Source organism: Amphiura filiformis, chromosome 20 (assembly GCF_039555335.1).
Source record: "Amphiura filiformis chromosome 20, Afil_fr2py, whole genome shotgun sequence".
NCBI lineage: Eukaryota > Metazoa > Echinodermata > Ophiuroidea > Amphilepidida > Amphiuridae > Amphiura > Amphiura filiformis.
In genome coordinates, this window is record NC_092647.1 from 42,301,158 (window position 1) to 42,329,031 (window position 27,874).

The 27,874-nt window shown below is 35.7% G+C and overlaps 1 long non-coding RNA gene across 1 annotated transcript in view; it reads right to left on the reverse strand.

Moving 5' to 3' along the window:
- Positions 1 to 13,963: 13,963 nt before the first annotated feature.
- The window catches only part of LOC140143114 (uncharacterized), a 31,220-nt gene continuing 17,309 nt past the window's right edge, over positions 13,964 to 27,874 (reverse strand). Inside the window, exon 3 of the long non-coding RNA XR_011857622.1 lies at positions 13,964 to 19,199. This is a non-coding gene — a long non-coding RNA (uncharacterized lncRNA). The remainder of the gene's footprint in view (positions 19,200 to 27,874) is intronic.

Below are 27,874 nucleotides of genomic sequence, written 5' to 3' on the forward strand. Positions count from 1 at the left end.
AATGAGGACAATAACGAAAACTGTAGCGGTAAAACGCGGACGAAAGTCCTAGAAATACACCCTATTTTTCATATCAAGGACAATTTTACTCCAAAACACCCCTAATTTGGACAATCGCGAACAATTTTGTCCTCGAAAATTCCGCGGACATTTCTTGAAAAGTACCCCTAATTGGAACCATCATGCGTACACATTGTCAGTGAAGACTGAACCCACCGGGTCAAATGTTCGCACGTTATAGTTGTGCGAGAGCCAAGGCCTTTTCCTGTCACATCATTTTGGTTACTACGAAGCTGGCTATTCATGTTTGCTCAATCTGTACAGTTGAAGGCCATCCACTTACATAAATAGTTAGAGAATTAGTGAGTTCATCGAAGCAAATTGTGACCGTTGGGGTCCGCCCATCTACTTAAATATCAACCAGTTATGTCATTTACATAGAAATTCTAATGCCTTTACAAGTCCCTGGCAATAGAGTACAATAGGTCTGCAAGCTCCTAAAGTAGGATAAATATGATAGTTCTTCACAGGATTCTCATGTTCACCCAAGTAATATACTCTGGGTACACATTCCAATCACACTTTTTGGCACTGCCTATCTGGTTTGACTCAAGCCAAGTATTATCCAAATGTGGCCAAGTGATTATTAGCACATCTGCATCCTGAAATCTAAAACACATTTAATGATAAATACATGTACCATGGTTCATACATTTGTAACTAAGTGAGAGTTGACAGTGATTTAGATCACTAGTGGTTGTAGTATCAATTTGCGCATGCTTACATAATTGAGCAGGATATATATTCGAGTATATGCATTTTGTTCTCTCTTTAGTGCAAAGATACGTATGACTAACATTTTCTTGTTTAAAGACTCAGGGTCGGATCCAGAAATTTTTGATAGAGGGGCGCCTTTTGGTCGACGACGAAAAAATTGTGTTAAGGGGGTTACTCCCTCGAAAACTCAACGGGTTTGGCCCATTGTTTGCTGTTCATTGCCGAATTTGTTCATTTTTTTTCCAATTTCTTTCATTTTTTGTATTTTTAAGTTAGGCCGGCGCCCTTTGCTAGAAAAAATAGAGGGGGTGCGCGCCCCCCCCCTAAATCTACCCCTGAAAGTTGATGCCTAACATGCTAAGAGGTCAAAAATTACAGGTGCCCTTGATAAATAAAAGGTCAAAGGTTATACAAGGGTCAAAGGTTATGCAGGTGTCAAAACTCAAAATTGTTATGCCAACATATTCCTCAGGTCCCAAGGATTCAGAAAATATGTAGTTTGACTTACCTACGACAAATCAGTCAATTAGCGAAAAGGTCAAAGGTTGAAATTTGGGCTGCATAGGAGGCAGACACATAAAGTTTATCATATTTTGATAAAAAAATGGTCTCAAAATGTTTGTCTGGTTATAATAATTCAGAAAAAGAATTGTTGTCACTATGTACAACATTTTGTTACCTAGGAACCACAGAAAATACATCATCATCAATTGGACTCAATGGGCATTGGGCAGTAGGCCCAACTCCTTTTGGTGTGTTACCATGGTATTGAAACATTGTAAATAGTACAAACTTTTCTGTGTTTGACCCCTATGCAGCGTAAATTCCAACCTGTGACCTTATGGCCAATAACTGACTTCAGACTGATTCATTGTAGGTAGGTCAAACTATAATATTTTCTGAATCCTTGTAATATGGAGAATATTTTGCAATATATTTTTAACAAAACTGGAACAATTGAGTTTGACCCCTGTAAATTTTGACCCTGAATTTCTCGGAATACTCAGGGTGCCCAGTGGCCTAACATGCTAGTCATACCCAACTTCACACTCATAAACAAGTTCTGTCCGACAAATAGGTTAGTTGGTGCATTCGTGTAAAACAGTGTGGATCTCAACATCCAATGAGACAGATTATAACAGACAATGTAGGCCACTTGGCAGGTCATGTGACTGTATTTAACTGTTAAGTCCATACAAAAACTTTCAATTAAAAAGAAAAGTCACTACTTCCACTGCATGCAACAGATTAAGAATATTTAGGGATTCAATCATCTTTCACCGTTGTTCATCACCGCCGTCTGCGTGGTTTACTATGTAAGGGCAGCTAAAGCTGCCCGTGCGAAGTAAACCAGTTGTTAATCGGTGATGAACAACGGTGAAACATGATTGAATCCCTTTCAACAACGAAAACAAGCTAAAGATCGTATCATTCACATGGTAATCATGAGGAACATGAGGAATGTCAGTTCGGTTACAAAAAGATCAGTGATTTCTGTTGATATCAGCAATAAAACTGAATAAAAAAGCAATCTTTATCTGATACTTCCAAAATACTGAATTCAACTTGTAAGCGTGATAGGCACACAGATTCCAGACATGACGAATTTTACGCGCTCACACTTAACGCAGATGTGCGCTGGCCTTCGCGCATATGTAAAAGTGTGGATTCATCATGGATTAACAACGGTTGGCTCAGAGTTGTTGAAAAAAGCATACATCATGTGCATGTATACTAATTGTTTGGTAACATATCACACACTTACAATAATTTGACAAAGTTTTGAACTAGCATTATGAACTAATGGCAACTTCCAAATTTGGGATATCTTTGTCTTTACACCTCTAGACTTGTTTCTAATATTGTTAGAATATATTACTCATAAGTTACATATAAACTGAGTGATGTACATGTATAATGTTTTACTGAGACAATTTAAAGAGTTCTGATACAAAACAGAACATACTATTTTACAACTTTTTTGCATTAAGGGATCTGGAATGAGCGTTTTGAGGGTTTCGACAGTATTTTTTGTGGGACATGAGAGCACATCAGACATATCCAATTGCATTCTGAATACGAAGAATGTCTTTCTGATATCAAATAATTTTCATTTTTTGAAATTCATTTGATGACAAATTATTAAAATTTGATATTTTTCACATTTTTGATATATAACAGTCCTCGAAGTAAATTTAATAAATCTAATGATATATTCTGAAAGTGTATGTAGCTGGGAGGTAAAGCCGACGATCAATTGAAAATTTTGACCTTTCATATTGAAGATATGGACTTTTTTCCCAAAAAGACCTAATTTTTTTGGGTGTTTTTGGGAAAAAATCCATATCTTCAATACGAAAGGTCAAAATTTTCAATTGTTCATCAGCTTTTCATCCCACCTACATACACTTTAAGTATAAATCATCAGATTTATAAAGTTTACTTCGAGTACTGTTAAATATCAAAAATATATTTTTAATCCTTTGCCATAAAATGTGTATTACATTGCTAATTTCAAAAATCTAAATTATTTGATATCAGAAGGACATTCTTCAGTATTCAGAATGCAATTCGATATGTCTGATGTGCTCTAATGTCCCACAATAAATGCTGTCCAAACGTTTATACCCCATCCCTTAAGCAGTCAACATAAAATGGGTAAATTTTGGGTACATAATAAAATGGTGGGATGGTTTTACAATGTATAATGCAAGTGAAAAATACACAGTAGTTTCTGTCAACAGTTTTTCTGTTGATAATGATTTTGCAAATAGTATTTTTGTTGATGATTTTGTAAAAAACCAAACAGGCATCTTAGCAACAAGTATGAACCCCGTCAAAGACCCACTGATATCATTGTTAACCTGATACTGGATCAGTGGCAGAGGAAAAATTTCCACGTGGAAAAGGGGGCTGACCAAACTAAATATTTTGTTCTGCGGGTGCTTGAAGGTTAAAATGTTCGCAAAAAATAGGTTATTAATAAACACACAGTTTTCCGTATCTGATCACATTTGGGGAAGGGTGGGTCTGAGTATTCAAGCAGCCCGGCACCAAAATAATGAGTGGGGTGTTGATCCCCCATTAGCCTTCTGGTTCATAAGCTTATGTATATCCAACCTATATGTCACAGTGTTTTAGCTTGCAAATCTCGGAATCACAGAATGACAGACGAGCATGTGCAAAATCAAAATGCTGTTTCTCATATAGAAGTCCAAAGATATTTTACACCGACTACTGACTCAAAATGTCACTGTGTGTGCAACCCTATGGCAAGTTCGCCATCACAAATTATGTGAAAGGAGACTGCACTCTCAGAAATGCATTAATTAAAAGTGCTGTAACTTCTTATTTATTCATGCATGATATGTAAAAGTATACATTATGGAAAGGAAATTAGTCTAAAGAATCTTAATATAAAAACAGAGTTGGTGTAAAAACAACATTCATTTTTTCTCCAAAACATATTTTTACCCCAAAATATGTGTTTTTATTTAGATTCCTTGACCAATTTCCATTTTAAAAAGATATTCTTTTGTATATCAAGTACAAATTTAAAGTTTTTTTAGTTAATGTCCTTCTGATTTTCAGTGCAAATATGAGAGTAACAATAACACAGTTGTGTTGCATTCGATTTGTTCCAATCTAAGCAAGATTGGTGTAAATAAAAGCAGATTGACAGTCAAAATGACACTCAATTTTTTATTTATTTTTATCATTTTGACACACTAAAAGCAAACGGTTTTTATTCATTCATGCAGTGATGCTTTTCCAAAAGTTATAGTCTTACAGTTTTGAAACCCAAAAATATTGTGTACTCTTTTACAAAGGATTTTTTTTCAGTGTTCATTTTCCCCAACTTTGCATGATTTTTGTGACACAATTACTCAAGATATGCAAGCAAAAGATCTGATATTTTCACTAATGTTTAGAGCACACAAAGTCCAGTGACAATTTTCCTCACTTTTTCAAAATACCTTTATGAAAATATTTTGGCTAAATCAGTGACAAATTTGATTTTTTTTGACATGTTTTTTGTCAATCCAAAAAAAAGAAAAAAAAAAGAAGAAAAAATGTCCATAATTCTACACCTCTACTTTTATATGAAAGTAAAAAAAAAAAAAAAAAATGTTCCAAAAGTTTATTTCTTCTTTGAGCAATAGTTTCTTCACCAAATTAATATTTTCAGTCCAAATGTTGTTTTTGTTTTGCTGTCACAAACCTACACCAGCCTGTCCAGTGCCAATTGTGACATCGCCATCTCAGTTTATGCTGCACAAGACTGTTATAAGAACTCATTTGTGCCGCCAAAACATCCATACCTGGAACTCATTACCTGGAAACTTAATCAGTGTGATAAGAGAACCAGCAACATTCAAAGCATCAGTAAACAGAATACATAAGCTGTCCTCCGATTATTTTGAGTACGCTATATCGACCAACACCAGAGTAAAACAAATATTATTTTGAGCAAGTCATGGATGCATACAAATTATTTTCAGTATGCTATATCAACCAACACCAAAGTAATCAAGTATTATTTTTGGGCAAGTCAATTTAGGGATGCATACAAATTATTTTAAATATGCTATATCGACCAACACCAAGTCAACAAATTATTTTAAATATGCTATATCGACCAACACCAAGTCAACAAATTATTTTAAGTATGCTACATGTATATCGACCAACATCAGAGTAAAACAAGTATTATTTTTGGGCAAGTCATTATATGGATGCATACGAATTATTTTGCGTATGCTATACCGACCAACACAAGAGTAATCAAGTATTATTTTTGGGCAAGTCAATATAATGGATGCAAACAAATTATTTTAAGTATGATATATCGACCAACACCAAAGTAATCAAGTATTATTTTTGGATCCAATATGGATGCATACAAATTACCTTAAGTACGCTATATCGACCAATACCACAGTAATTAAGTATTTTTTTGTTAAGTAGGTAATGGGGATACACATCCTGCGCATGGGCAAGTCAATATATGGACGCATACAAATTATTTTGAGTACATTGTACACGTATGCTGTACTGATCAACACCAGAGTAATTAAGTATTATTTTTGGGCAAGTCAATAATGATGCATACAATTTGAGTATGCTTTCTTGACCAACACCAGAGTAAACAAGTATTATAACAAGATCTCATAGTTCTAGTCTAATAAAACAGTACTCACTGTGGACGTTTCAAAGTCTAGAAGACTTCTTTATCAACACTGTTGATGTTGTGACGATCTTCTGTTTACCGCAAAGGATGCTGGTTGTTTAGCAACGCGGTTGCCAGATGTATCTTTCTTGAGAAGATCATCAAACATGACTGAGATTGTATTGCCCCTCGTCTCTGTTCATGGTGGTCCCTTGCTTTCTGATGCTACAGCCTCTTTGCAGTAAACAGAAGATTGTTGAAAAGAAGTCTGCTAGACTTCAAAACGTCCACAGCGAGTACTGTTTTATTGGACTAGAACTATGAAATCTTGTTATAATTTTCGATAACAGTCCTCATGTTCAGTAAACAAGTACTATTTTGGGCAAGTAAATATGGATGCGTGGAGGAGGGCAAGAAAAATATTGGGGGGGGGGGGGCAAATGCCCCATCGTGTGCCTGTTTTCAAAAAGGGGGACAGGAACAAAGCAGGCATGGGAATACACATTCATGAAAAAGTCTGGAAAAGCGTGTAAAATTGGACAAAAACACCTGAAAATGGGCTGAAAATAAATAAAATTGTGGAAATTTTGACATAAAAGAAGACTGGTTCCAGAGTTTTGACTGGAAATTTTCATGCCTGCAAAGGTGAAAACTACTCAATGTAAAGCATAATACACTCAACGATGCCCAGCATGGCTTCTGTAAAAGCCAATTGGACAAAAACACCTGAAAATGGGTGTGGAAATTCTCATGTCTGCAAAGGTGAAAACTACTCAATATAAAGCATAATACACTCAACGATGCCCAAGCTCAAAGTCACAAGCAATTACTACCAGTGTATCAGCCATGCATCACCAACTGCAATGGCCAACCCTACAGGTACAGCATGCCCAGGCTTAAGTGGAAATGATGTAGTACATCGTTTACAGACTTGATGATATTCCTTAGTCCTACAGTGATGCTACATAGGCACTTAATGAAATATTATGTGTCATTTGCAAGGACAACTGTTTACAAACATTGGTTCTTCCCAGATGAAATCAGGCTCTGGAGTGCACTTCCTTCGCCTCTCTGGAATGTTTCAGAGGGCAGGTGCAGTCTGTCCAGCCAGTGAGTAGCGTAAACCAATCCCTAGTTTGCCAAAGCTCGAATAATCTTCAGCGACTTGGAACCCCCATCAACAAGATCAGGTGAACAGGACTGAATCTATCCACAGACAAGCGGTGAGATTTGTCAATAACAACTATGAGAGAACAGCCAGCATCACTGATATGCTAAAAATCTTGAAGTGGGAATCCCTCGCCACATAGAGGCTGCTCAACCAATGCTTGATATTTTATAAGATTCATTTTAGCCTGGTGAACATACCATTTCCATCTTGTCTTACCAGCCACCCGCGAACGCCTACAGGTATTCGGTCTTTGTCTGAACCATACCCATCTGGAACCAACTACCAACCATAATGGTTCAAGCACCTTTTGTCAGGTAGTTTCAAATGCTGGCACTTCAAGTACTGAGGAGGTGCTTTAGGCAGCCGTGTTGTTTTTTTTACTTGCACCAATGTAATTTTTGAGCACCCGAGGCACTGTTGTACAGCACACACTCAGCTTATTTATGGAGTATCCATCTCAAGACTCAATTAGACATGTGGGAGGGGGTGGGATTTGGATTTTTTTTTACTGAAGTAGAGTGAATCCAGCATCTTTTGGTGACAAACTAAATTTATGGTACACAATCCTTGTGAAGCACGCAAAAATTGTTGCCATATTGAAGCTGAACTGGTGAAATACACTACAAAAGTGGAATAAATTTGGTGAAGCATGCAATAATAGGCAATATTTAGGATAAAATGGCCAAATATGATGTTCATTTGGTCAGAAACCCACAGGCATCAACATAGGAGAGGGTGTGTGACTGTCCAAGCCAGCAGGTATTTTCGTGAATGGTTCATTTTGTCCACCCATCCACCTATCATTTTGGATGAGCAGGTTGCTCCTGTGACAGGCAAATTGATGCCTGTGCCATCATATGCTAAATTCTAATAATAAAGCTTGATTAAGCTCTGTGGACTCAAAACATGACCAGACTAATAAATCAAAGCTGCAACAATAGATCGATGTGAACTCAACTGAGGGAACCCCCAGAAAGTGAAGAGGTCTGGTTTATCGTCACTGTTCTGGCAAACCTTGTAAACCGTATTGTACATATTTAACACTTAGCAGCTATTGGAGATACAAGGTTTTGCCAGAACAGTGACGATATGTTTTCAGGGTTCAATTTGGGACTATATGTAGGTAATTTTGGTATAAATGACAGAGGCACTTGTAAAATCCTAGTTAAGATCCTGTCTCACATATCTTTAATGTGATGCCCAAGGAGCAATGTCCTAATTTGTCTTATGAACTAAGCACAGGAATGGTATGAACTAAGTTTTTCAGTACTATTATTAAAATTGTTCATTTAAGGGGGTACTACACCCATGTGGTAAATTTGTGACTATTTTTGTATTTTTCTCAAAAAAAATAACACACTGGTAACAAAAGTTATGTATATTATTGGGGCAAGGAATCCAATTACTATACTGAAATTTCAGTGACCCATGACAAGCAGTTCAGTATATATGATTGGAAATGAGGTACAATCTAGCGGTACCTCTTTTCTTATCATAAATACCGAACCGTTTGTTATGGGTCACTGAAATTCCAGCGTAGTAATTGGATTCCTTGCCCCTATAATATACGTAACTTTTGTTACCACTGTAGTATTAGTTTTTGAGTTATTATCAAGGGGTGTAGTACCCCCTTAACTACATACAGTGCATCTGTTGAAACCTTTTGCCCATTCAATTGTCTGTATCCTACATTACAAAAACTAATGTGTATCTTGAGACATTTTGCTGTGTCCACAGAATGTTCACAACATTGAGGCCTCTATAACATACTAATGTAACTATGTGTAATACATCTAACTATCACATAATATTTTAACTATATAAGTGTATCTACATCTAGAGAAACTTTTGGCCAAATCAACTACTCAATCTTATATTATATTACAAGTGTACATGTGTGTCTTGAAACATTGTGCTGTGTCCACATAATGTACACCACATAAAAGCCTCAATCACATAGAATTTTATTTGCATGTAGTACATATTATTTTGCAGATAATGTCAATACACCTGCTGTGAAATATGAACTAATTGACATACAAAATGATGAGAAATGGATAATTGTGCACCTGGTTATGTGAATATTTGATGGATCCAATCTCTTCTTGATACACTTTCTTATTATTATCTGATTAGAATATGATAAGAAAATGCTGATAAATCATTCTACAAGGTGAAAGAAAATACTGTGAAACAAATAATTCTCACCACTTTCTATTAAATCGATCAAAGATAACAACTCAGAATTCTCACAATTTCATTTATCCAGATTATTTACTTAATATCCGGCAAATGCTCAATGTTGGTCCATTGTGGCGGTATATATATATATTCTATGTTTGCAGTTGGCTGTATATGACAGTATATATTCAAGCTCTAACCTACATACAGTGGCCAAATGTGATGATTTGAAGATGAAAATAATCAAAAAGGCATGATGTTTGGATTCTTATTAAAATATGTTATCTAGAACAATGTTCAAAACAATTTATTTTACAGGTAATTTTGGCTCAAGATAGCCTATTTTGAATTTTAATCTCTACACTCAAAGGAGTATTTTGTGATCATACCATCCTCTTTTTATGACATTTTTCAGTAGAATAAATTATGAGTTCTCACCAATGTTTAAAAAAAATATATATTATTAGATAGTTTTGGATTGAAATTTGAACTTCATGTAGCCAATATCCCTCCCTACATCAAGTTTGAATTTCAGTCCAAAAATGTCTAATAATAAAAAGGTTTTTTTTCACATAATTTTGATGGACATGTTGGCATTTTATGTCAAGTTGTAGCCTGTGCTAGTCCGATGGCAAACATTTCACAACAATAATTTTTCATGCTATAGTCTTAAATTAATTTTCATTCATTTTAGCCACCAAATGTAAGTAGTCAGCTTGGACTGTCATAATGATGAAACTTTTGGCCAAATCTAATGCTTGAAGTTTTAAGACATTTTGCTGTGTCCACAGAATGTACATGTACACAGCATTTAAAAATTCTCTCACATAATATTTTAATTACATGAAGTATTTCCATGATGTGTGATCTGATAAAATTTTTGGTCAATCAACTACAGTTTATCTGAATTATATTACAAGTGTGCAGTGAGACATTTAGCTGTGTCAACAGAATATATACATATACAACATTTAAAGCCTCTCACATTATAACTATGTGGTACATTTGATCATCACATAATATTTTTACTACGTGTTTTGTAATCTAATAACATTTTGGCCATTATATTACAAGCGTACATGTGTATCTTGAGACATTTTGCTGTGTCCACATGTACACCACGTTAAAGCCTCTATCACATAAAATTTTTACTACGTGTAGGCCTACATCTGATAACATTTTGGCCAATCAACTACCTGCATTATATTACAAGTGTACATGTGTGTCTTGAGACATTTTGCTGCGTCCACATAATGTACACCACATTAAAGCCTCTATCACATAAAATTTTTACTACGTGTATAGTACATCTGATAACATTTTGGCCAATCAACTACCTGCATTATATTACAAGTGTACATGTGTGTCTTGAGACATTTTGCTGCGTCCACATAATGTACACCACATTAAAGCCTCTATCACATAAAATATTTACTACGTGTATAGTACATCTGATAACATTTTGGCCAATCAACTACCTGCATTATAATACAAGTGTACATGTGTGTCTTGAGACATTTTGCTGCGTCCACATAATGTACACCACATTAAAGCATCTATCACATAAAATTTTTACTACGTGTATAGTACATCTGATAACATTTTGGCCAATCAACTACCTGCATTATATTACAAGTGTACACGTGTGTCTTGAGACATTTTGCTGCGTCCACATAATGTACACCACATTAAAGCATTTATCACATAAAATTTTTTACTACGTGTATAGTACATCTGATAACATTTTGGCCAATCAACTACCTGCATTATATTACAAGTGTACATGTGTGTCTTGAGACATTTTGCTGCGTCCACATAATGTACACCACATTAAAGCCTCTATCACATAAAATATTTACTACGTGTATAGTACATCTGATAACATTTTGGCCAATCAACTACCTGCATTATAATACAAGTGTACATGTGTGTCTTGAGACATTTTGCTGCATCCACATAATGTACACCACATTAAAGCATCTATCACATAAAATTTTTACTACGTGTATAGTACATCTGATAACATTTTGGCCAATCAACTACCTGCATTATATTACAAGTGTACACGTGTGTCTTGAGACATTTTGCTGCGTCCACATAATGTACACCACATTAAAGCCTCTATCACATAAACTCTGTACATGTGTGTCTTGAGACATTTTGCTGCGTCCACATAATGTACACCACATTAAAGCATCTATCACATAAAAATTTTACTACATGTATAGTACATCTGATAACATTTTGGCCAATCAACTACCTGCATTATATTACAAGTGTACATGTGTGTCTTGAGACATTTTGCTGCGTCCACATAATGTACACCACATTAAAGCATCTATCACATAAAATTTTTACTACGTGTATAGTACATCTGATAACATTTTGGCCAATCAACTACCTGCATTATAATACAAGTGTACATGTGTGTCTTGAGACATTTTGCTGCATCCACATAATGTACACCACATTAAAGCATCTATCACATAAAATTTTTACTACGTGTATAGTACATCTGATAACATTTTGGCCAATCAACTACCTGCATTATATTACAAGTGTACACGTGTGTCTTGAGACATTTTGCTGCGTCCACATAATGTACACCACATTAAAGCCTCTATAACATAAAATCTGTACATGTGTGTCTTGAGACATTTTGCTGCGTCCACATAATGTACACCACATTAAAGCATCTATCACATAAAATTTTTACTACGTGTATAGTACATCTGATAACATTTTGGCCAATCAACTACCTGCATTATATTACAAGTGTACATGTGTGTCTTGAGACATTTTGCTGCGTCCACATAATGTACACCACATTAAAGCATCTATCACATAAAATTTTTACTACGTGTATAGTAATGTACATCTGATAACATTTTGGCCAATCAACTACCTGCATTATATTACAAGTGTACATGTGTGTCTTGCGACATTTTGCTGCATCCACATAATGTACACCACATTAAAGCATCTATCACATAAAATTTTTACTACGTGTATAGTACATCTGATAACATTTTGGCCAATCAACTACCTGCATTATATTACAAGTGTACATGTGTGTCTTGAGACATTTTGCTGCATCCACATAATGTACACCACATTAAAGCATATCTATCACATAAAATATTTACTACGTGTATAGTACATCTGATAACATTTTGGCCAATCAACTACCTGCATTATATTACAAGTGTACATGTGTGTCTTGCGACATTTTGCTGCATCCACATAATGTACACCACATTTAAGCCTCTATCACATAAAATATTTACTACGTGTATAGTACATCTGATAACATTTTGGCCAATCAACTACCTGCATTATAATACAAGTGTACATGTGTGTCTTGAGACATTTTGCTGCGTCCACATAATGTACACCACATTAAAGCATCTATCACATAAAATTTTTTCTACGTGTATAGTACATCTGATAACATTTTGGCCAATCAACTACCTGCATTATATTACAAGTGTACATGTGTGTCTTGAGACATTTTGCTGCATCCACATAATGTACACCACATTAAAGCATCTATCACATAAAATTTTTACTACGTGTATAGTACATCTGATAACATTTTGGCCAATTAACTACCTGCATTATATTACAAGTGTACATGTGTATCTTAAGACATTTTGCTGCGTCCACAGAATGTACACCACATTAAAGCCTCAATCATAAGTATAACAATGGTCATTGTCATACTAATCATATACTCTTCTGTATTGTATACACATACATGTAAATGTAGGCTATAATTCTTCATGATCGTTTACTTCTTGCACACGTTACACAATACCCAATATAGATTCACCGGATAGTGCTAAATTTTCTGTCTGAAATTTGAAATGCATGAAACAAAACTTTACGCAAAAACAAAACAAAGTAACAGTAACAACTGTAGACATTTTCTTATTTCAGATTCCAAAATAAAACAACACTAAATTAAACAAAGGTGAAAAGCACATACAACTGAAATGTTAGTCCAACATAAAACATTATGTCCAACATTAAAAGACACCATGTGTTTCCCAAAGAAATTTTGCAGTACAGCCAATTTTTATATAACATGGATTTATACACCAATCCGAGAAGCGTTTACTGTATTTGGCCCTCTATTGACGGCAACACAGATGTACCAGAGCGGGAGATTTAATTCGTAATTCAATACTCATGATTGTGTATTGAATAGCACTGTTGTGTACAACCCCGGTACAATTCTGTATAGCACACAATAAATAATGGATAGAACCCCCGACCTCGGGACACCGCAGTTTTACATCGGGGACACCGCAGTAATGGCGAAGTCGGATAGGTGTATATGTGGATTTCCCTACAAAGCCTCACACTATGCGAACCATCAATCTTTTCTTCACAATTGTGATGCGATCAAGCAAAATCAGTTGGAACTCGAAATATTGATTTTGAGATATAGCTAAACAAAGCAAATATTTCCTTTTGTTTCCTCTTGTTTTGGAAACTATTTAATTACTCATATCTTTGGAAATAGTTGTTTAATTTTAATGGGGCTTTGTAAATGTTTTTTACTATCCTATCAAGTCAAGCAGTCAAGTTAGCTCAATCGATAAGGCGTTCGACTATGGTGCAACCTCATGGGTTCGAACCTTGGTGGTGCCTAAAGTACGTTCTCGTGGAAAAATTGTGCTAGCTTGAAATTCCCCTGGACAAGGAACTTACTGCTAATTTGTCTCGTTCTAACCCATATGAAACTCGGGAGCTGATCCTGGTTTGCGACGGTTGTTTGTGGAATGTTTAGGGTGTGCGCTCTTGAAGCAGCAAAGTCCCTGAATTGCTGTTTAATGGTTTGTGGAATGATGTGGGGCCGTATATAGTGGTCAGCGACAACCTGTAACGTGTGCTGAGGCTTGTGGATCAACGTCTAGGCATTGTGCCTGTGTGTAGCGCACTATAAATCATACCAGTCAGCTCAAAACCCATACAAAATCACTATAGCCATATTTTGGAAACAAAGCTAGGCAAGAATTTAAAGTTGTATTACAAGTTAGATCTAAAGGATTTATGAAAACTACACACCTCCTAATGTATTTTAGAATTCATAAATTAAACATATCACTGTATTCTAGTAGCATATGGTGTCATTCAAAAACATGAAAAGAAATACTATTTCTACTAACAATAACAAAAACTATAAATTTGTTCTTTGTGGAAAATGGCATTGTCTTTGATATTTGCATATAGGTCTATGCACATGGTGGGTGTTGGTTTGTCTTTAAGATTACAATGCACTTCCAGAAATGTGTTTATTATAAATCTAAACTTCTTAATTCATTCATACAAGATACTTTTCAGCATATAAAATATACAATATTGGAAAGGAAATTAATCCAGAAATCTAACTAAAAACACAGGTTTGGTGCAAAAATACACATTTTGGAGAAAGTCACAGAAAACACTGTTTTTGGCCTCAAAATTTTGTAAATACACAATTGAAAAAAGGAAAATCCAAAATTCGACTTTTTTGTTGTTGTTGTTGTTGTTGTTTTATTTTTTGCATGCTGGCTTTATTTGTTGAATTATTGACCAAATAAGGCCAATTTTGTTAGAAGTCAAAAACAGTAAAGAAGTGTTTTTAATTTATGTATTTATGAGAATGCACAGTCCCCTTAAGGTGTCGGTCACCCACCTTTGCACAGTATTTTTGAGGGTCCTGAGAGGACAGCAGACACAGTAAATTACATTCTGCATATGAGGAATATCCTGAAATTAAATAATTTTGATTTTTTGAAATTCGCAATATCATGCAATTTTTATGGCAAATTTAATGACCTAAAATTTTTAAGTGGTTTTGGGAAAAATATTTAAAATGATGGACGGCTTTTCCTGTTAAATGTCAAAAATATCAAGTTTTAATACTTTGCCATAAAATTTGTATTACATTTTGTGCATTAAAAAAATTGATATGAGAAGGACATTCCTCGTATTCAAAATGCTATTTGGTGTGCCTGATGTGCTCTCAGGTCCCACAAAATATATGAAAACGTTGCTATCCCGAGTTCTCAACATAATTTGCAAATCTGAGGCAGCCTGTCATACAAGTGTAAATTTGAATGCAGTTAATAATACATATCCTTTGAAGAATTCAAAATGAGCATAATAATAGAATGTGTTAGGGCAAAGCAAAATTATATGCTACCAAATCAATAATAATTATGATATCAATTAATAATAATAATAACAATAATAATAATAATTATAATAATAATAATAATAATAATAATAATAAATACTAATAGTAAGGGGCTGTGCAATAAGAGCCCTGGGAAGGGGAGGATGGCAAGTATGTTTAAGCAAGTAAAACAAAAGGGGGAGGGAAAGTGATTGTTGGCGTACATTTATGACTTATGGATACCTTCTACATGTAAATCACTAAAAAAAGTTTCATAGAAACAGTATACAGAAATATTAATATATGCAAAATTTCCTTCGCACAAAGGGTGTATGCTGTTTGGAAATTATACCTGCCAGCCGCTCACAATTATTGCACTGCCCTTAAAATATTATAGTAAACATATCTATATAGAAAACAATACAAAAATATCAATGCATTGCATAATGTGCTTAAACATGCCATATGTAAATTTATATATTTGTATGACGTTATATACTGTAACCACTTGGGTATAAGCACACCCCCTATATTGGCAATTTCACTTCAAAGATGGGTGTGGTCTTATAACCTGGGTGTGGGCTTATAACCCGTGTTAGGATAGCACTTGAATTTAAAAACAAACAATAATCTTCCTAAACTATCATGTACCAGTAACTTGCATCATCTATGTTGATGTTATAAATATTGAATGTCAATTTTAACTGATGTCTGTTTATGTTCTTAAATGCGAGAGCAGAGCATTGATCTGATTTAAGAACTATGCCAAAAGTACCAATGGGCTTATACCAGAGTGCAACCTTGTTTTGAAAAATAGGGGCTGGGCTTATAGCTGAAGGTGGGCTTATGCCTGCATGTTATGGTATTAAAATGTACATTACAAACCTTTCCTTCAATACCACTGCTATCAGCATTATTTTCATTTTAAAAGGTTTAAATAAAAAGCATTTTGTTTTCAACATTTATATAAACAACATATAGCCCGAATAGAACTGAAGAAAAAAGAAAGACACTTCAATTTTACGTTCACACACAAATGTATTGTTTTGAATAATCACTGTAATCTGAAGATGACAGCAGAATAACATGAGTTAAATTAATGAATCCTTGAAAACCTCATATGATTGAATAACAATTTTAAGTGCAATCTTAGTATGAAATGATGGCATATGTTGCATATTTGTAACCAGTTTCAATTTGTCATTATGGAAGGTGAATACAATCATATGTGACCCGTTCTGACAAAACCAGGAACAAGTCGCATCTTTGACATTTCATGATTTGAATATAAATGTAGGCACTAAACAATAAGCTTTAAAATGATACCAACATTTTGTAAATGATACCTAGATATTTTTGCAAAATTGCCATTTTGAGTAATGGACCAATTATATTAATATTGAACTATAATCTAGTCAACTGAACTTACTATTTTTGAGTGGGAAATTTTAACGTCCAATCCTGAACGCATCATCAGCCCTACTGATCATCTGATGGTAATGGTTCAATTGACCTGTGAAACAGATGTAGTAGTATCACAGGTCATCACCTTTAATGGGCCAATTAGTTTCCTGCCTTACACAGGATTTGAAAGACCATTATAGTCCCACATTGAAATACCATGAAATTAAGAATTCTAAAATTTGATTTATTTTTATGGGAATTTCATCTTTAAAGGCCTATAACTCAAAAACATGCCTGGTGACTTGTTCCGGGTTTTGTTGGAGCTGGTCACATACATGTATATCTTTATCAGTAAACAAAAGCATGGACCAAACTTCCCATCCATATTAATAGGAATGATCAGGCTGATGGCATTTTCAAGATGCTGCTAAAATGCCATCTGTTCCAACAAGCCAATCAGACTTTTTGTATATTTAGCACTTTATACATTTTTGTTGGTGTTGCATTAACGTGTGAAAACATATTGTAGTGTCTTTCTTGAACTTATAGTCCAATGAGTATGACCTGTTTTTTCTTCGTACCAGACCATCTACTCAGACTCCGATCATAAACACTATACGCATCGCTCAAGAGCGAGTAACCACAAAAGTCCATTAACTGTGTCGCCCCACCCAACAAAAAAGGGCCCACAATATTGGGCACATGTAGTTACTTGAGTGATCATAGTCTGAGTATACATGTAGATGTTGACTGAGAAAAAACAAGTCCTATTCACTAAACTACTTGTTCAAACATGCTCAATGGAATTAAAATATATATTACTATCAGAAATTACACCATCTTTATCCACAAATAAGATTACTTACTATGATCACTAATGAGATGTTTTCATCATGGTACCAAACTACATGGCAAAATCACACAATTTCAGATTAATAATGATTGTCAAATAAGTTCAGTCATATTACATCTACCGTGGAATGGATATTTGCCTATAAGGTGCATATGGCATTTTGGAGCGATGGAAATAACCATCCAATGGAAATAACTGAGCATCATCTCCAGAAAACTGGAAGCAGGACAAGTGTAGTTGAAGAGCTAATATCACATGACGACAAACCTTAAAATATGCCATATGCTCCTTGAAGCAAATTTCTACATTTATATTCAAATTCACAAACATTGAAATGAGTATAATGCATGATCCCTTCATAATCTTTGTTTAATTCCAATTTTTGAATTTTTATACCAGTATTCAAGGCTAGATCAATCTATGCATGCAGTAAGATACACGTATTTAAGCAGGTGAGAACTTTGAACAAAAGGTAACTCCTGATACCATTAAAAGATCATGTCAAAAAGGACTTGGTTTTGATTTTGTATACTCAGTAGCTACTATGAAAAAGTATATATTGAGGTAATAGTCCAATAAATTTCCACAATATGTACACAACAATCATGCAAATCATGTTGTGATGTGATCAAGCAAAATCAGTCTGTTAACTCAAATCAAATTCCATATTTCTAATGAATCTTACCATGATTTCACTGAAAATCATGTGTTTCTATCAACTATTGTTAGAATGTTATTCCGACTTCCGACCGATTTACTTGATCGAGTTCAGAATTCTAGTTTGCAGCTATGACCAAGAAACAGTCGGAGGTTGGAAATTTTAGTTTGAAGATATGTGATGTGATCGAGCAAAATGAGTCGGATGTGGGGAAATTGATTTTGAGATAATAACCAATAATAGTATTCAACTTCCTTTGTATTTTGGTTCCACAGTCTGGAATGATCAGCTCTACTGCCAAACACAGCAAATTTAACATGATTTGCACAAGAAAAGTAATTCATTGGATCATAACAACAAAGTAATGCTTCTCATAGATTTAATTAAAATGACTTGCAAAAACCATGGTAACTCATGCTACGGTATAAAGTAGTGTCATGAAAAACATCATAGAATGATAAAATGATTTTAAACAACAGAATGGTACAAATAGCTTTTTGAAGAAAGATCATGGTAAACATGCATCAGTTTATCTGTATGATGACTTTTGTCTGTATGAGTATACCAAATTTGTGACTGTAGCATGTGTAGTTTCAAAGTCCTTGGCATTTTTCATGTATTGGGTCATGTCCCGTTGGTTTGAATTGCCATTAAGTCTTGTGTTGCAAAGATAAAAGCAAGTTATTATAAAACTTGCAGTTGTCTCATCAAAATATAATAATGCCGAATTATATTATATAATCCTTTCTTAGTATTGCATCCAGTGCAAATTGTTTGGCTTGTGCACATTATGATGCTTGGTCTTGAGTGTCAGCAAATCTGAAATAAAAACAAAAATACAGAAATGTGTTAGCACTGCATGCCTGATTCATTTTGCAAAGAAGTGAACAGTATAGACCTTATACAGATTTCTCTCTTATCCAGATGTGTGATCATCACTGAAAAAAAAATGGTTTGGCAATTTAAATTTGCTACTGCAAACCATTTAAATGTCAAATATGTTGCATAACACTATTTTCAGTTTTGAGTGATCTTTTGTTTTGCCAAATGCATCACTTTATGTAGACAATAATTATGTCAGTATTACACATAATTAACTTTTTTAGATAGTTTCACATCTTGCTAATGTTGGATCAATGTGTGTTCCATATGGCTGCATATACAAAAGTTTGACTGTATTTTCATTTACATTATATAGCCCAACACCAAGCAGAAATATTGATAACCCAAATGCCACATGCTTTTCTAAATATCAGATGCAAACTATGCACACCATTAAACATTTGAAGCATCATGAGTAAACCAGTCAGATGTTGAGACTTAGTTATCATATCATATGTTAGGCCAAAAAAAAAAAAAAGGTTCGTCTCAAAGCTTGCGCGCGCGTTTGTAAAATCCCATGATTTGACAAAAAACAAATGCGGAAATTTTTTTTATTTCAAAAAAAAAAAAAAAAAAAAATTGTATAGTTTTTTCCAGAAAAAATCGGCGAAAATCAGACTTTTTTCTCAAAATACCATGAAAAAATTAAAAAAAAAAAAAAAAAAAAAAAATCGCATTTCGCATTTGTTTTTAAATTTCTCGTGAGCTTTGAGACAAACCTTTTTTTTTTTTTGGCCTTATAACATATTGCACTCACCTGGTTGTAAGTTTTGAAATTTAGATTTCAGGTCAAGCAGATGCGCTATTTGATCACCTGTCCACATTCCGATTGTACTTAATTCAAACTAAAGCAGGTAAGCAGAGAAAACGTGTGTGATCGGAATGTGCAGATTGTAATACTAGGGTGAATTAGCGCATCTCCACCTGCTCGACCTGAAATGTTAACTTCAAAAGCTTACATCAACACACATGTCAAATTAATCATTCAGAACCAGCACTGATCACTTTTCCCCAAAATTTTTGGAGACCATTTTTATGTGGTTGAAACAAATTACAGTGATCCTGGCGAAAATGTAAAAAAATAAAACTGTGTATAAATTGCCCAAAGGTGAAGCATAATTCATTATTTATTGTCCGGTAATTTTGAAATGAACAATTTGGCAAAAATAGGCAAAAACAGCAGTTTTGACAAAGTTGAAACCCCATGAAACTAATAATTTTAGAGAAATTGCACATTAAAATGTAAAAAGTCTTCGTTTTGTCTTTGATACATATGGCTCTCAACTTAACCATTAGCAGGCTATGTCAGCACATCTATGACACTAACAAAGGTGCCTAAATCGGAATTTTGATGATTTTTTATGATCCTCCACAATAAGCAAATCTCTGAATAGGCCTTTAAATGACACTTTTCAGAATTCCAATCACTAATTTCTTTGCACACAAGTTATGTATAATATTGCAACTTTGTATTTCATTTTACCAAATTTTAAAAATCAATAATATATGTAAACTGTCAATAACAATCTGCAAACTTTAATTTCATGAATTTGATCAATGTTAAATCGCATAGTGTAAATATGTGACCTTCCACGGCGAATGAGCCGTAAATTCCTCCCCCGGTCAATTTTGTTTTATTTTGTGTTTAAAAAATAAACATCATAAACTTAAAAATGGTATATCATTTGACTTCAAACGATATCCAGAAGCGGGGTTAAGGTTTGTTAAACTTTGCTCCTTCAACAAAATTATAGCTTTTTACGTTTTTTACATGTGTCTCTTTTTCCACATTGTTGGCAATAAATATCAAACAGTCATAATTGGCGGTCATTTCAAATCATCCCCAAGTCAACGAGGTTTATGAAAGTTCTCTCATTGTTAATTGTTGGTTATATGCATACCTGTACAAAATACAATGCCTGGTAACCCACCACTTGAACAGGATTTAGCAAAAGCAAACAAAGACCAGAGCCATTAAAAGTTCTATAGCCATATAAGGTAGAAGCTTATTATCCACTTAACAATAGGATTATTGATTAGTTTTTGACTATCGAAATGAGACGGATGTCGGGCCAGCTTAAGTTACCGATGAATATGACCTTCGTACACATTTTACACCGTAACTCAGAATACAATTTAGGGAATTTACGGCTCATTTGTGCTGCCGGGTCACATATTATGAATTTGAATAATATAAATGATTTTGACAGTTATACAATATTTGGTGTATTACAAACCATGCCAAACTAAGTTTAAGACTAACACAAGATGAAAATGTGGGTAATGCAAGCAATATAATGACATTATAAGGTGTTAAAATTCATCGGGATGGGTAGGCGTGAATTCAAAGTGGCATACATTATTAAATCAGCACATGTTAAATATATACAGCCAATCAACTACATGCCCCACACAACACACTGTTATATGGAGCCTAAAAATATGGTGTCCAGTGAGTAAAATCAAAATTATATACATCGTATGAATCAATATAAACATGATAAATGTACATTTACTCTCTCAATTGAAACACTGCCAGTGCAAATATGGAATTTTCAAAATGAAATCATATATGCACTCTGGTTAGTGTTTAAAGATATCACCAAGAGACAGTATAAGAAAGCAAAGAGATCTGCTACAGATCTGCCAGAAGACTAGCATGTGACAAAAAGAGAAGAACTAGCTATATTATGTTTTACATCCCCTGTTAATAAACAGGATGATAGTAAACTATAAACTGTGAAGTTCTTGGCTTGCATGGATCTAATATCACAGAATATTGGTGGGGATTAAATTCACCCCCCTTTTAAACTGAAATATATCCACTCAACCAAGATACTCATATGCTATGATATAGTTTGAGCTATGAACTTACATTTGGTGGCTAAAAAAATGTTTTTTAAATAAAGATTTTCAACAAAATGAACTTTAGTGTACATACTAACTGATTGTAGCATAACTGAAAAAAAGCAAAACTATCGGTTTGAAATGTTTGGCATTAAGTACTTTTTATTATATGATATTTTGGACTGAAATTCAAAATAAATGTAGGGAGGGATATTGGCTACATCAACCTTGTGTTTCATTCCAAAATATTATTATAATAAAACCACTTAATTTGCAAGGACACATGCTTTTTCAACTCTTCCAAATAATAACGGATTGTTGGAAAGGTTTTGTGAGATACCAGTTTACGTAAATAGAAATAACCTATAAAATGCATTCAATCCAGATGGCACACATTGTATAATCTACATGTCATTTTATATATAGAAACCATGAAAATATAATAATGCCATCATCACCATACTTATATAATCATATTTTTGGGCCACCAAATCTAAGCCAGAGCTGTAATACTATGATATACTAGGGCCAGGATATCTGCTTAACTTGAATGAAACATGGATATTCTCATGCAACATATACCATGTTCATTATTATTGTAATAGAGAACGACAGCATTTGTTGTTGTTGCTGCTGCAACTTCAACTTGAAGTTGATTAATAGCTATTTATAACAGCTTTAACTTCAATGGAGTTGGCACTCTTTGCGCAGTTCATTAGTATATGGTGCAATAAGATTCAGTTCGATTAGAAGTCTGTCTGATTAAACTACATGTACATTCCCCCAAGTTACAGCCCGATTGATCGGAACAACTTAAAATTTGACCAGACCTTTGACCTCAGATGACCTTTGTGGTTTCATATTCCTAAAGTGCGAGGGATCAATTTTCCCAAGTTACAGCTCAATTGGAGCAACTTTACATTTGATCTGACCTTTGACCTCAGATGACCTTTACGGTTTCATACTCCCCATGTGTCAGGGATCATTTTCTGCAAGTTACAGCCTGATTAGACCAACTTTAAATTTGACCTGCCCTTTGACCTTGGATGACCTTTGCAGTTTTTTACTCCCAAAGTGTCGGGGATCATTTTCCCTGAGTTACAGCCCGATCGAGCAACTTTGAATTTGACCTGACCGTTGACTCCAGATGAACTTTGCAGTTTCATACACCCCAAGTGCAGGGATCATTTCACCCAAGTTACAACCCAATCGAGCAACTTTAAATTTGACCTGACCTTTGACCTCAGATGACCTTTGCGGTTTCATACTCCCCAAATGCTAGGGATCGTTGTACCCGAGTTATATACAGGCTGATCGGAGCAACTTCCAATTTGACCTGACCTTGGATGACCTAGCAAACGCAAACAAAGTTAAATAATTAACTCTCTAGCCACTTTTACTTTAGCCACTTGTTGCACTTGCTTGTGTAATACTGCAAGCCAAGTATTCAATGTATTCAATGTTATCAGAGCTATTTATAGATGGTCATCTCAGTGAACAGGTCCAAACTTGATTATTTCTTGGCCCTGCTGGTTACTTGGAAGCTTTGGTCTGTTGCCAACAGCTGCCACTATGCAGTAATGGATTTCTAACAACTGACCAGCCCAGTGCGGCATCCATGGAGTGCTAAGACTGCAGTAGGTCGGCCCAGTGTAGCTTCGGCATTGGTTTTTTATGCCGGATGGCGTCACCTGTGGCTAAGTATATGACCCAAGATGTCCCTCCAAGATACTGTGAGTGTTATATTATGTGTCTTATAATCATCGCCCATGTTGGAACATTATTCTTCACCAACGACCATGACGATGATGTTTGTGGAAATAGCGATATCATCACTGATTACCAGAAATGCTTGTTTCCTTATACATGTTAACGCATACAGGTGTAATCTATCTTATATTTGTCATGATGGGAGTCCTTATATAATCTCAGAGCCCGAGATGTGTTTGTATAAATATTGCTTTGTACAGGTATGGCTAAGCGGTACCAGCATCCGGCAGCACGGAGTGTACTTCAGGCATGATAAATCGTGCACTTGATTATGAACCTAATTATGGAGGTCTTGTGAGCTCCGTACCAGGGCATACTATGATCCTTTTTTGCGCCCCCAGGTTCATTTGAAGGGTACAGTGTGCGTTGTTGGGGTGCTGGGGCCGTTCTGTCTGCCTAGCTACTTGCCCAAACCATCTCCAAATTCTATCAAGTTAGATGCATACAGGTGTATAAAAAATATGTCAACATTTACCACATCAAACCATATGGACTCGTATTGTATGAGCCAAATTATTACTTGCAATGCACAATGTCTGATCTATCCTCAGATATTGGCCCAAGTCAAGTGCCCAGGATGAGTACACCATGTACTGATCCAGGGCATACTGATAAAGTGTCTGCAGCTGTCGACGCAATTTGTGCTCTTTGTGTGGAAATGCACGCTTATGAACCAAATTATACCTCTGGTGGTTATGCTCGTGATCTTGACCCAGAGTATTATTATTTCCTTGCAATCTCCATTGGTTCATATGAAAAGTACAAGATGCCTGGACAATACTTCATACCTGTCTTGGCATTTACGTATTTGAGTTATCCCCAAATTATACTGTGATGGACTCATACAGGTGCAAATCTTTTCTTGATATGTTAAATCTTATATGGCCTCGTATGAGCCAAATGTCACTTGCTATTTGTCACACCAAATAGCTGATTTGATCACATTTCCAGATGTTACTAGCCCTTGCCTGGAGCTAACAGTGAGTTATCTTGATCCCGAGTTTTTCAGGCACGACATTCCGGTGACTGCGGTTGTTAGTGTTTATTGTACTCTCTGTGTAGAAATACATGCATGTGATCCAAATTATGCCACTGGTAGTTATATGATCGTGTTCGCTCACCAGGGTATAATAATGTTTATGTAGCTTCCATTGGTTCATATGATGAGTCCAACATACCTGTGCAATGCGGTATGACCGGTTTGTCTCCCTGCGCGGCTGAAGTATCACCAATTTTTATTATGATAGACGCATACAGGTGTATAAAAAATTTGTCAAAACACGCATCATCAAACCATATGGACTCGTATGAGCCAATAAATATCACTTGCTATTTGTCACACCAAATAGCTGATTTGTTCACATTTCCAGATGTTAGTCCTTGCCTGGAGCTAACCAGAGTTTTTCAGGCATGACGTTCCGGTGACTGCGGTTGTTCGTGTTTGTTGTACTTTCTGTATAGAAATACATGCATATGATCCAAATTATACCAGACCACTGGTAGTTATGATCGTGTTCGCTCACCAGGGTATAATAATGTTTATGTAGCTTCCATTGGTTCATATGATGAGTCCAACATACCTGTGCAATCCGGTATGACCGGTTTGTCTCCCTGCGCGGCTGAAGTATCACCAATTTTTATTATGATAGACGCATACAGGTGTATAAAAAATTTGTCAAAACACGCATCATCAAACCACATGGACTCGTATGAGCCAATAAATATCACTTGCTATTTGTCACACCAAATAGCTGATTTGTTCACATTTCCAGATGTTAGTCCTTGCCTGGAGCTAACCAGAGTTTTTCAGGCATGACGTTCCGGTGACTGCGGTTGTTCGTGTTTGTTGTACTTTCTGTATAGAAATACATGCATATGATTACCACTGGTAGTTATGATCGTGTTCGCTCACCAGGGTATAATAATGTTTATGTAGCTTCCATTGGTTCATATGATGAGTCCAACATACCTGTGCAATGCGGTATGACCGGTTTGTCTCCCTCTTGTGGCTGAAGTATCACCAATTTTATTATGTTAGACGATACAGGTGTATGAAAAATTTGTCAAAACACGCATCACCAAACCACATGGACTCGTATGAGTCAATCAACATCATTTACTACTTGCCAAGCAAAACATCTGACTATTTCTCAGATGTTGACTTGCATCATGATTTAATGATATGTAACCCCAAACTGGAGATTCTCATATGTGACAGGATGGTGACTGCAGACTTTGTCAGTATTTCTGGGGCTCTTTGTGTGGAAACACATGCATATGATCCAAATTACACCGCTGTGGGTTTAAATCATGATCTCTTTCCAGGGTGTAATGAAGTTATTTTCACCACTAATGGTTCATATGAGGAGTTCATGTCATATAGACAGCGTAGTGCACTTATTTTGTCTCACCTGCCCAAATTATCTCCAACTCATATCATGATAGTTGCATACAGGAGTAAACAAACTTTGGCTATATATCAAACCACTATTTACATGGACTCGTATGAGCTAACTTACATTTTCCACTATTTGATACGCAGTACGGCCAAAATTTGCCTCAAACCATACATGCACGTCTCTTATGAGGCTAAATACAGGTGCCTGCCCATAAGCTTTGTGCTCTCAAAACAACGCAGAGTGCATATTGAACACCCTAGTAAGCACGCCGTGGTTTACTTGACATTGTTGCATTAAACCCTGGACCCTTAGCAGACCAATCCAGTTGTTCCAGATTCCCCTGTATCATTTGCAAGGATCCGTGCACATGGAATCAACGTGCCGTGCAATGTGATGAATGTGACGGGTGGTATCATGCTAGCTGCATGAACATGAATTCCCTCATCTATCAAGGCCTAGGAGGGTCCAACATATCATGGATATGTAGTAATTGTGGGATTCCAAACTTCAGCACCTCCATGTTTTCTCAATGGTCCTTGGACCTTTCCAACTCATATGCTAGTCTTGAAACATTGATCAAGAAACAGAGTTTTGGAATTAAATCTAATACTGGAACTTACTTTTTGCAACTATTGCGACGTTGCGTCTGGAACCACCAGACTTCATCAGGCAACTGACCCGTTGGACTGGTCACGTGATAGACGGCTAGGTATTTGGAGAGTGATAATACACTAAGTGAAAGGACAAACTTGAAGGTTGAACAAATCGTAGAACTGGTTGAAATTTGTTTGAACACAACCTACTTCTCATACAAGGGGAAATACTTCAAACAACAACATGGCTGTGCTATGGGCTCCCCGTTTCACCAATAGTGGTGAATTTGTGTATGGAAAGCTTCGAACAACAGGCCTTGAAGTCGTACCCAGGTACAAAACCAAGGGTTTGGTTGCGTTTTGTCGACGACACTTTCGTTATACTCAACCGTAGCGAAGCTCGACGGGTTCTTGAACACATCAATAGCGTGGATGACAACATAAAATTCACCCAAGAACTGTGCAAAGACAATACCCTTGCATTTCTCGACTGCTTGATATCTGTTCAAAGCGATGGTACCCTGACATCTAAGGTGTATAGGAAACCCACACATACTGACCATTATCTTCAGTTTGGTTCCCACCATCCACTCGTACACAAGTTAGGAGTAATTCGAACTCTCCATTATAGAGCTGATACCATCATAAGTGACTCTGAACAAGTTCCCGAGGAAAAGGACCACATCAAAACAGCCCTTAATAACTGTGGTTATCCGGACTGGGCCTTTCTCAAAGCCACCAAGAGTAAAGAGCCAAAAACCGGAGGCGCGAGTGGTCAAACCAACAGAGCCAGCGTAACTATACCATATATTTCGGGAATCTCGAACGCGTGAAGAACCACTTCAAATCCTTTGGAATTTCAACATCCTTCAAACCAGTTAACACGCCGGGAAACTTGTGAATGTGAAGGACAAGCAACCGAAGGACAAACGCTCAAACTTAGTGTATGCGGGGTTGTGTGCGGTGATACCGATTGCTCTGCGGCTTACGTTGGAGAAACCAA